The sequence below is a fragment of the Enhydra lutris genome, unplaced genomic scaffold (genome assembly GCF_002288905.1).
Source record: "Enhydra lutris kenyoni isolate GAN:26980312 unplaced genomic scaffold, ASM228890v2 scaffoldscaffold85, whole genome shotgun sequence".
NCBI classification, from domain to species: Eukaryota; Metazoa; Chordata; class Mammalia; order Carnivora; family Mustelidae; genus Enhydra; species Enhydra lutris.
Genome location: NW_019154169.1, coordinates 8,154,104 through 8,163,337, shown reverse-complemented (window position 1 = coordinate 8,163,337; position 9,234 = coordinate 8,154,104).

Genomic DNA, 9,234 nt, shown 5'->3' with positions numbered 1-9,234 from the left:
CTATGTAGTAACAACGGCCACATTTTGTATAATAAAGGCCCGCATTTCCGCCGCCGCCCCCCTCAGCCCTTCACATGCATGAGCTCATGAACCCACACAGCCCTTAGGCAGCTGCTGCTGTCACCACCCCCACCCGGGTGTCAGTGGGGCACTCAGAGTTTACATCAGTTGCTTTGGGTTTCCTAGCTCGTAGGTGGTGGCACCAGGATTTGAACCCCAGAGTCTAGCCGCACGTGCATTGTCTGCCTTCAGCCTCCTTCTCCTGGATGCTGCTCTTAAAGGAGGCGCCCGCATTTCTGATAAGGCACTTTCTTCTTTTCCGAGGAAGGGCTTAAATTACTCTCTTCTCCATCCAGTAAAATCTTTTTCAGCAGCCCCAGTTATGTGGAAAGAACAACGCTTAAGTTCTTTTGCTTTTAGGGACCATTTGAAACAAACACAGATGCAGAAAGCAAAGTCTAATGAATGCTGGTGTCCCCATCTCCCGGCTTCGGCCCTTGTGGCCGCTCTGGCTCCGCCCACATCCTGTACATTTGCTCCCCTGCTCAATTACTTTACAGCAAATCCAGGTATGTTTTACTAAAAAACCTGTTTTAGAGAAAAGATCGCCGGCAGTCCCCAGCCCCAAGGCCTCCCCCTGCTGGCCAATGGACGACCTTCCTGATTCTCTAACGCAGACGATCTGTGCGTGGGGTGATACTATCACTGGGCTCTGTCCCTGGCTCGTAACCCTATCCCCCAGGCCTTTCTCCTCGTTGCTCTGAAACCTGAAAACGATCTGATCCCTCTTAGTGACTGTGGAAAGGCTGGGGTAGCTCGGCCAACCCGCCCTCCGCAGTGGGACATTTAATCTGCTTCTGGCATTTTGCCATGATAGTGGCCTCTTCCCTTATTTGGGTTATTTTCTGGACGCCTCCTCCACTCCAACCAGGTCAGGCCTCCTGAACTTGCACTCTGTAACTTCACTGGAACCGTACCACCCTTCCCGTAGTCAAAATGAAGCAGGGGTTTGGGTGCTTCTCCGTTAATGGCCAGGGGGGTGCTCCGTGAGGGCAGGAACCACGTCTGTCTTGATCGATGCCATGGCCCCGGCATCACCCAGCACAGGGCCGGGGACTCGGTTGGTGCTCAGTAGTGGTGAGGAATGAACGAATGAATGAGCGATTGCCAAGGTTGGTAGCTGGGCAGTTTTCGTGGGGGCGGTAAGAAGCCACAGAAGTGTTTGGAACAGAGCCGGACCCATTTTTCCTCAAACTCATGCACCTGTAAGTCCCCTGGGATCTTCTTAAAATGCAGACTCTGAGTCAGTGGGGCAGGGAAGAGCCTGAGATTCGCAGCTCTAGCAAGCTGACAAGTGACGCCCGTGCTCTGAGTAGCCACAGTCTTGCCACTCACATGGTGCTCGAGCACCTGAAATGTGACTAGTGTGAATCGAGAGACGCTGGAAGTGTAAGATACCCACCAGATTTCAAAGACTTAGTACAAAAAAGAGAATGTAAAATATCTCATTAATAATTTTTATATCGATCACATGTTAGTACAGTAATATTTTGGATATATCAGGTTAAATAAAGTATATTATTAAAATTAACTTCAACTGAGTTTTTTTTAACGTGGCTGCTAGAAAATTTTTAATACGTGGTGATTCACGTCTGGGGTTCTCGTTATGTTTCTCTTGGATGGTGCTGATCTAGAACACTCCAGACTCCCTGCCACCCCTAGCATTTGTATGTGCTTTTTCCTCATTTGGAGCATCTTCTCCCCCTTTCTCCCGGCCGCCTCCTCACAACTAATTCCTACCATCTTTCAGGTCTGAATTACCATGTCTCCTCCAGGAAGCCTTCCTTTACACCCCTTCTGCCAGGGTGGTCCGGTGCCGCTTCCAGGCTTCTACAAGTCTGGATTTCCCCCATCTCCGTCCTGACCATCTCTGATGTCAGCATCTCCTGTCTGTCTCCCTCTGTAGACAGATTTATAATGAGGATGGGGACAAAGTCTATTCTGGCCACCACCTTATCTCCAAGACCTGGCACCGAATTACTATTTTGTGAACTGAATGAAGAAATGACAAGTCAGATGTGGGCTGTGCACATCTTATGAGGCTGGAGCCAGCTGTAGTGGTATTGTTTTTATGGGTCCCAGCACCAGCACAGCATTGCCTCCGCTGGGCGTGCAGTAGCCCCATCGTGGGCCTCCCCGATCTCTTGGCAGAATTATTCTGCCTCTGCCCCTGAGCTACCCGGGGCTCCTGTCTCCACATGTGTCCTCTGCTGATGGCCCATGCCTGAATGAGGACTCTCTCGGTTAATACGTATCCACTGTTGTTGGTATGACACAGATTGATACAGATTTTCCCCAGTCTGAGATTTATTTTTCTTTTAATTGCATAGAAACATTGCTTTTAAAAAGTAGTCATGGGATGGAGCGCCTGGGTGGCTCAGTGGGTTGAGCCTCTGCCTTCGGCTCAGGTCATGATCTCAGGGTCCTGGGATCAAGCCCCGTATTGGGCTCTCTGCTCAGCAGGGAACCTGCTTCCCCCTCTCTCTCTGCCTGCCTCTCTGCCTACTTGTGATCCCTCCACTCCCCGTCAAATAAATAAAATCTTAAAAAAAAAAAAAAGTAGTTATGGGACCTGGGTGGCTCAGTGGGTTAAAGTCTCTACCTTCAGCTCAGGTCATGATCCCAGGGTCCTGGGATCAAGCCCCGTGTCGGGCTCTCTGCTCAGCAGGGAACCTGCTTCCCCTCCTCTCTCTCTGCCTGCCTCTCTGCCTACTTGTGATCTCCATCTGTCAAATAAATAAATAAAATCATAAAAAAAATAAATAGAAAGTAGTCATTAAGAAATAGTCTGTTGGTCTTCTCCCTTCTCCATCCCTCTACCATTGCTTCAGTAGTTTTGTAATGAATTTGGTACGGAGAGCCGCTCTGCCTCATCAGTAAGCAGGGGAAGACCAGGGAAGGCCACACTGAGGTCATCATCCTCTTCTCCCAACCTGCTTGGGTCCCCCTCTATCAGCGTGGCCATGGTCCCCACACCCTCCCTTGCCATCCATCACATCCCTCCTCTTTCCTCCACACCCCGCCTGTGTCCCTACCCATCAGACTCAGAATTACAGTCACTACACTCCCTTCCTCTCTCATGATCCCACCCATCTGACCGAAGCCTGCCCATAATTACATAAACATCCAGAGGGGAAAAGAGAGACGGCCACACTGAGGGTCTACTTTATGTCTTCAAATTGACAGAACTTAGGATGACTGCCCGTGGGGACGGAGATTAGCAGGGCCTCTCATGCACTGTGGGTGGGAGAGCAAGTCACTGTGGCTCTCTGGAGAATGGTTTGGTATTACTTTGAAAAATCAGCCAGGTTGAGGATTGGAGTCCCTCACACTCAGCATCTCCAGCCCTAGGCACTTCCCCAGAAGAGACCTGAGTATATGCAGTAGCCGAGATGTCCAGTAACGTTCGTATGATGCTGTTCAAGGGCAGAAGATTGGAAACAAACCTGGCGTCCACTGGAAGGAGAATGGGTAGATCATGGTACATTCACACAGAAAAGTGTTAATACAACAGGGAAAAGGAAGGGCCCAAAATTGCACAGAAAAAATAATAGAACAAAACTCAGAAAACTCCATATAGAATGACTTTTTTTTAAAATGGATTTATTTATTTGAGAGAGAGAGATTCCATGCTGAGCAAGGAGCCCAACACGGCACTCAGTCCTGGCCAGGACCCTGAGATCACGACCCAAGCGGAAGACAGATGCTTGACTGACTGAGCCACCCGGGTGCCCTAGGATGACATTTTTATAGAGTTCAAATCCAGGCACAAGGAGACATCGTTTAGACTTACAAAAATATGGGACAAAAAAACTCTATCTTAAAACAGCAAGGGGCAAGAGAGAACCTTTTGGGATTCATTGAATTATGCATGTAAAATGAGTACGTTTTATGGCATGTAAATTATGCCTCCATAAAGTTGAATTAAGAAGAAATGGGCAGGGCGCCTGGGTGGCTCAGTTGGTTAAACGTCTGCCTTCAGCTCAGGTCATGATCCTGGAGTCCAGGATCAAGTCCCACATCAGGCTCCCTACTCAGCAGGGAGTCTGCTTCTCTTGCTGACCTCTCTCCTCTCATTCTCTCTCTCTCCCTCTCAAATAAATAAATAAAATCTTAAGGGAAAAAAAAAAAGAAGAGATGGGCAATTGCCTGGCAATTTGTTGGCATTCAAGAAATGGTGTAATTTTTAGGTAATATTTTTATTGAAGTATAATTTCATTGAATTTTTCTTAAATGTTGGAATTTAACAACCCTGGGACAGACAAGCTCTGGATTTCATGCTCTGTGAAATAACACATTTCCTTCTGATTCAAGCAAGCCCTGTTGATTTGTGGGTCCTCTTCCATGCCATCAGATGCATCATAACAGGCGACCCACATGGTGAGTGAGTTACCGCTGACATTTTAGGGGGCCCCCCCGCTATGTGTCACGCCCTGTGTCGAGGGCTCTACCTGCACGATTTCTTTGAGTCTTCACAACACCCCTGTGAAGTTGGTTTTGGGGCCTCCATTCAACCGAGTGAGCCTGGACAAGCCTGCAGATTGTCTTGCTTTGTCTTGCCATCCATTGCATGGCTCCGGCTGCAGACACGCTGCTGTGTCCACCTGTCACCTCCAAGGAATTCCAATACTGCAGTCACATATTGAAGACTAGGGGAAAGTTTTCTACGTTAACATCGCAGGAACCACTGGGGGCATCCCAGTGGTTCCAGTTGTCTACTGCTTACAAACAAACAACCCAAATCTTAGTGGGGCTTAAAACAACAACTTATTATTATGTCTCGTGGTTCTATGGGTTGACTGGGCTCCGCTGGGCACTTCTTGCTTAAGGACACTCATACTACTGCAGTTGGATATCAGCTGGGTCTGCAGTCCCCCAGAGGCACGGGATGTCACAATGGCTCACTCACGTGGCTGGCAGTTGACACTGACCATGGCCATGGGCTGTGGCTGGAGTGCCCATACGTGTCTCTCCATTGTGTCTTGGGCTCCTCAGAATGGTGACTGGGTTCCAAGAGTAAGCTTTCCCAAAGACCCAATTCGAAGCTGGAAGGCTTATGATCTAGCCTCAGAAGGCCACTTCCTTTGTATTCTGTGGTTAAATCAGTAAGCACAGCCTGGTTTCAAGGAGAGAGCACTCAATCATCTCTTGATGGGAGAAGCCACTCCAGGTGTCTGCTTACATTGGCATTTTACAGTCAACTTATGACTCATCACCAAGAATGGCCTAGCATCAGGCCCCATCTTTTCTTGCTCCATGCCCCTCCCCCGTGGTGCCACTACCTCTGGGGCTCCGGGCCAGAAGCTTCCTCTGGCATCAAGACCTGTGGGGAGGGCCAGAGGTGGGTCAAGGTTTCACTCTATCTGACTCTCTGATGTCCTTCAGCTTTGAAAACTTTACCTTTCTATTGTTAAGTACATTTGTTTTCACTCGAGTATAGTAACATACGCCATAAAGCACACAGCTCCTGAGTTCAGTGTGGGGTAAATGAATGAGTTCCCACATCCAGCTCCCTGGCCAGGGATACTGAGGTGAGCAAAAAGGAGCGTCACCGGCCCTTGTGACACTCACGGTCACAGTACGGGTCTTTGAAGAGGGTTCTGGTTCTCTAGGGACTTTTAAGACAAATCCAGAAAGCCCATTAAGAACCACTTTCATCTCCTCCTTTTAAGCATCTCTGAATGCCTGTTCTATATTGTATATACAAGTACAGTCCAACTTGTCAGTTACACACGTGTAGTGGGGATGCATATGGGAGACTTTCGTGGGGTGTGTGGTCAGGTTAGAGGACTTAGGTCTAGAGTTGGGGGGAAGACGTAGACAGGACCGCCGAAGGTAAGGTGGTGTGTACTCTAATCATGGCCTCGCTAGGCCCAGTGGTGTTGAGAAGACTAAGGACAGGGAGGGGGTGTGGAATGTTGGTGGTGGTTTTCTGGAGGAGAGGACAGTAAAGCTAAGACAGGAAGGATGAGAAAAGTCTGGAAGTGCATGGGCAGAGACTCTGGAAATGTCATGGCGGGTGCAGGGGAAAAGTAGGCAGCTTGTTGTAAAGAGCATGTGGATTAAGAAGCAGCATAACGAGGCCCCCAGCACCCCCCCTTCATGCCCCCTCCTAGCCTTCCCTCCCTGTGGCATATCATAGTTTCTTTTATAAGATTTGTATTTATTTATTTTTGTGAGAGAGAGAGAGAGAGAGCATGCATGTGAGCACGAGCAGGAGGAGGGGCAGAGGGAGGAAGCAGACTCCCCGCTGAGCAGGGAGCCAGATGCGGAGCTCACTCCCAGGACCCCGGGATCATGACCTGGGCCAAAGGCAGATGCTTAACGACTGAGCCACCCAGGCGCCCACATATTATAGTTTCTAAAAATATTTATAACCATAGGCTCCATGTGCTCGGCTTACAACATCAAGAGATGGCATGTATGACCACTCCTCTTGGTCCTGGGCAGACGTTTATGACCAAGACAACCAAGGGAGTATGGCCGAAGTGACACTATGTGACATCGGAGGCCACATCATAAAAAAAAAACGCCATTTCCACCTGGTTCTTTCTCAGAGTGCTACCCTTCGGAACCCAGCTGGTATGTGAGGAAGAGCAGACCAGAGGCTCCTGTGGGAGCATTCAGGCCAGTAGCCCACACCGGCTGCCAAACCCATGAAGGAGGGAGCCTTCAAGATGACCCCCGCTCCGGCCACCATCTGATGATCACCCCATGAGGGGACCCCAAGCGAAAACCACCTGGCTGAGCTCAGCCAACTTCCAGAAACATGAGTGATAATAGCGATCAGTGATCCTTGTTTGATGTCACTTAGGGAGGTTTGTTATGCGGCAGTAAATACCGGATCCCCATGGGTAACCGCCCTGCTGATTTCTAACACCGTAGGTTCTTTTTGCCTGATTCCTTATATAAAAGAAATGATAAAATATATCAGCTTCTGGGCTTTCTCTTTTACCGTGGTCTCTGTGCTTGGGCCCATCTTAAGAGAATTTTAAGGAATAGATACACATTTTGCCTTTGGCTTAGTAGACCTTGGTTACGTTGGCCTGTCCCTCTATTCCCTTTTCTGGTTACCCCGAATCCACCCCCCGCCACACACACACACACACACACACACACACACACACACACACAGGATGTAGCTGAGTCTCCCTGCAGTCTCTCTAGGGGTGAGCCCATAACCCAGGCCTGGCTCATGAGAGAACCTTCTATCTCCCCGCCCACAGTGACTGTTTCAGAAATGGGCCAGTGGCCCTCGCCTGGCCAGTGAGAGCCAGGGTGGGCTGAGATAGGAAGAAAGGGGAGCTCCTTCGGTGATGTGGTTCCCAGCTTGAGAATAGAAGCCTCTGGGGGCCACCATGAGAGGCAAGCTTGCCTGAAAACGAAGACAACACAGAAAGGAAGGCAGAGGAGAGATGGAGAGAGAAAGGATCCCAACTACCTCCTTGGCCCTGGGTCCACCCGTACCTAAAGGCAAACTTCAACCCATTGCAGTAACATGAGCCTGCTTCAGCCAGTTTGAATTTGGGTCTTCTGTCGTTTGTAGGCGAGAGTCCCAGAGGCTGGCTGTGCACGTGGATTTTCCCACAGAGCCCCAGTCGGCATCTCCATCAGCTGGACTCCAGCCGCACGTGGGGAAAGGTGGGATAACAGCACGACCCTCCTCCTGGTGTAGAATCTGGGCCGGGAGCAGCAGCATCACCCAGGGCCCCGTGGGGAGTGCAGATTCTTGGACCTGCCACCATCAGTGACTCACAAACAGAGGGACGGGCTCCGGTGTGTGTTTTAGGAAGCCCTGCAGGGAATGTGTGCTCAAGCAGGGGGAGCACTGCCAGGGAGCACAGGGGCCCTGGGAGAGCCCTGCTTAAGGTTCCGGCTGCACCTGTCTCTCCCACTCTGAGCCTGGATGAGTTACAGAAATCCCCCTGCCTCGATTTTCCCACCTGTAAAATGGTACCCCTCCTATCTGTAACGCTGTCGTGTGGACCAGTGAGTTGCTAGAGGAAAACCACTCTGAAGCGTGCCTGGCACCCGGTCCAGGCTCGTCAAAGTGAGATCAGGGGTTCTCAGGCTTGGTGGCGCCCGAGAATCACCTTGAAGGGCTTGTTGAAACACCACTTGCTGGGCCTACCCCTCCGCCCAGAGTTTCTGACTCTCACTAAGGAGAGCATAGGAATTTGTGCTGTGAATGAGTTCTCAGGTCCTGCTGGTGCTGGTGGTCTAGGGGACCCTACTCTGAGAACCACTGAGCTAGAGGTCACTGTTCCTGGGCTCCAGCTCCCTTTCTGCTGGGTCTGCCGTCACCTCAGGTGCTCTGGAATCGTTCTTCCCGCTGACTCAGGCCTCTGTCTCCTCCTGTCCCTCCCCTCTGGCACCAGATTGGAGAGCTGGATCTCTGTGCTGGTAATCGGAGCTCTGAGCCCAGCTTTCCGCTGAGAGTAGCCCCAGCCTCCACCTGTTCAGGGCACCTGATGGATGGCTCCTTCCACCACAACTGTTCCTTTTTGGGCAGTCTTCAGAACTGTCTCCAGCTTTCTTATATAAGCAGACACCTTTCCTCCCAGCCTGGGAGGGCGCCATGTCACTCCTGCTGCTCCAGCCCCCACCACTCTCTCTCCCCCAACCCCCATCGGAAGCATGTCTTCGCTTTGCTGACACAAAGGGCTTTAAAGGCAGAGTCAGACACCTGAAACTAATGTAATATCGTGTGTCAGACTCATATTTTATTTTTTTTTAAGATTTTATTTATCTATTTGGCAGAGAGAGGACAAGTAGGCAGAGCCTCGGGCAGAGGGCGAGGAAGATACAGGCTCTCCACTAAGCAGGGAGCCCGATGTGGGACTCGATCCCAGGATCCTGGGATCATGACCTGAGCCGAAGACAGACGCTTAACCCACTGAGCCACCCAGGTGCCATAGACTCAAATTTTAAAAATTAAAAATAAAGACAGGGCCAATTCAGCCCCCTCCAACAAACTCCTCTGTAACTTGGCCTCCTAGCTGGAGTGCGAAGGTCATTGTGGCTGGAGCTGAGAGCAAAGGGGAAGGTGGCAGGAGATTAGGTCAGAGAGAGAGAGAAGAAGACAGATACATGCGCGAGGCTTTATGTCATGAGAAGAGCTGGGGCTCCAGCCAAATAGTGGTAAAATTTTTAAATCATTTTTTAAGTTGTGAA